At 43.7% G+C, this 2756-nt stretch overlaps 1 long non-coding RNA gene across 1 annotated transcript in view; it reads left to right on the forward strand.

The window, feature by feature from the left end:
* Positions 1-2339, forward strand: part of LOC137627384 (uncharacterized) — a 10658-nt gene extending 8319 nt beyond the window's left edge. Inside the window, exon 3 of the long non-coding RNA XR_011041148.1 lies at positions 1971-2339. This is a non-coding gene — a long non-coding RNA (uncharacterized lncRNA). The remainder of the gene's footprint in view (positions 1-1970) is intronic.
* The last annotated feature ends 417 nt before the right edge of the window (positions 2340-2756 follow it).

Below are 2756 nucleotides of genomic sequence, written 5' to 3' on the forward strand. Positions count from 1 at the left end.
TTTCCGAACGATAATGTGAGGTTCCCGTAACCGTATGTGGGTATCGCAGATCTGTTGGCAGCTTCCAAGCGGACGTTGGCAGGTGTAGACTGACTACGTCGTGTCTTGAAGAGTTCCCTTGGCTAAAGAGAAGGACAAGCACCCGTGTCTACCAAAAATTGCACGCCCGTTCCTGCATCATGTAAAAAGAAAAGATTAGAAACATGGGAGGCCACCACCACGAGCGATGGCCTACTTACACGTTTTTTGGCCACTGATAATCCTTAGCACATTTCTTCGCGGTTGCCCCGAATCTGAAGTGGTAGTAGCAAAACTGCGGCGGATAGGAGTTGTTGGTTGGGGCGCGAGCGAGTGGTGGGTGGTGGGTGGCTTTGTCGCCACTTCAGCGCGTCACGGGGTAGGCGTGTATGTCCTACGGCATTCACGTCAGCTTCAGGTGACGTTGAATAGGCGTCTTCTTCGTCAGGGGTGGAGGCATTGATGGAGGTCTTGAAGTGGATGTCCATAAGGGCGTCGGCTTTGGTGATCAAGTCCTTTATGGGTAAACTATCGACATTGGGTATGGCAGCGTGTATAGGTCCGGGTAAACGGCATATCCAGAGGGCACGGAGTAGGTTCACCTCATGAGGAGATCCGTCTGCGCCAGGTTGCAGGAGAGCGATACTGGTCATGAGGGCGAGCGAAGCCCTTTCGTCCCCCAACGGTTGTTGTGAGAGCTGAAAAAGCTTTGCTGGCGACGGCGAGTACTGCTGCAGAAGGTATGTTTTGATGTCGTCATACGCTATTGGGGTGTCTCCTTGTTCACAAACCCAGTCGGATATTTCCGGGAAGGTGTCCTCGGGTATCGCCGCTGTAGTGGTTTGCGGACTGGGCACCAAAAATTATGTAGTGGTTTGCTGACTGTGGCCAGAAGTAGCACACGAACTGCCTAGTGTCCGAATGCCGACCACAACACGACGTTCACTACACAACAAATATACAACGGTGGAATACCCAAAAAACCTAAGTAACAGGTTAAGAGAACGGAGCTCTGGGCACCACCCCTTGATTTATACTGGGCAAGGGGACCCAGCTTGAATCTTGTTGTTTATCATACCTTTCATTGGGATAGCTGGATTAACATGTAAGAAGAACGTTGATTCGTTTCTGGGAAATCAGAAGGATATTGTATATAGCTCTATATTCTTTAGGTAAGATGGTTTTAAGCTCAAGTAAGGGTCCGAACATTAGGTGAAAGGGAACATTTATTAGTAAATAACGGGACACAGTGTAGGAGGAAAGAATTATGATAAATTACAGTACTTATGAGAGATTAAAAAACAGTGGTTGAGGAAAAGACACCATGGTGTAAGGAACTGGAATGAAATGCTATATTAAAAAAAAAAACAAGAAATATTTATTTGAAAAAAACTGTTAGGAATAATATTATATCAATTAGAATAATCAATTAAAGGAAAAAATTAGCAGCCCTTTTGCATGTTGTACAAGCAAGAGAAAAAGATATATCACTACACAGTTACAAAACGGAACTTCAAAATCCTAACAAGACCATGAAGGCAGAACCCTCAATGCCCGAATTCTTTACCGAAACATTCCCCAATGTTAATAATCAATGGCCTTAATATTGACCACTCATGCTCTGCCGTCAATCTGCTTTGAGGTATGACAGCTTAAACTGAAAAATGGAATGCCAAAATACAGCTGAGGGCCAGTGTCTGTCTTCCCTCATTACTTACAATCACATCACACAATTAATTCTTAAACTAAAGTTTCTGTAAGCTTTCAGAAGTGTTGACTTAACATTGATGGGACAGTATGAAAAATATTGCACTTTACTTAATACAACACCTCAATACAGTTTTTCCTTTGATTGCAGGACTCTAACATACCATAATTCAATTCTTGTCCCTCATTTCACTCATATCATGAATATGGAAAACCCAGTCACCATAAACCTTTTTTTTTTTCAGCAGGAGTCTCAGATCTCCAATTGGCAGGATTCCCAGTCATCCCAATCTCTTTTCCAAGTTGGCCCTTATCAGTCTGACGATGAAGGCATCCATGAGTCATTGCATACCTTCAGTTATAACAGTTAAACAGACCACTACACACTAGTAACAGGCAATATTCTAAATTCTCTAGAGAATACCCTAATTCTCTCTCCCTTACACTCCCTACTGAGTGTAGGGGGCTGCTGTCAATACCTTGATTATGCAGCTGTCAATACCAGGAAAGGAATAATAACAGATGAAAGCATTTTTTTGAACAAATTGCACAGAGGGGTATTCAAAATTAAGTTTTTAATGATAATACAATGTAAATAATATCTATTTCATAGCCACAAACCATTAAAGTTTTCCTAGACACAAACCACTTTTTTATTTCACCGCGAGAACATAATCTGCTTGGGTGGTTGAGCGAGTCACGCCCTTGATGCGAAACTGGACTTCTGTGCGCTGAAACCAAGCAAACGCCACTCCGCTAGCGAATGGTGAAAGTTTCAATGGGGGAGTCGCAGCAATAACTTCCGTAGAGTCCGCCATAGTACGAATGATGGAGGGGCGAGGGGGGCTGGAAGGCGGGAGGAGCGAGTTGACTTCCGGGGTCACCAATGTGACTGGCCGAGAGAAGGTTGTGACTCAAAGACAGGTTGAAAGCAACTGAGTGAGTTTATTATAGAGCACTCTCCTTTATATACAAAAGCTCAAAGCAACAAGAATTTTCATGTTCAAAAACAGACACCGTTACCGAGGAGA

This window comes from Palaemon carinicauda, chromosome 35 (genome assembly GCF_036898095.1).
Source record: "Palaemon carinicauda isolate YSFRI2023 chromosome 35, ASM3689809v2, whole genome shotgun sequence".
In the NCBI taxonomy this organism is placed as follows: Eukaryota; Metazoa; Arthropoda; class Malacostraca; order Decapoda; family Palaemonidae; genus Palaemon; species Palaemon carinicauda.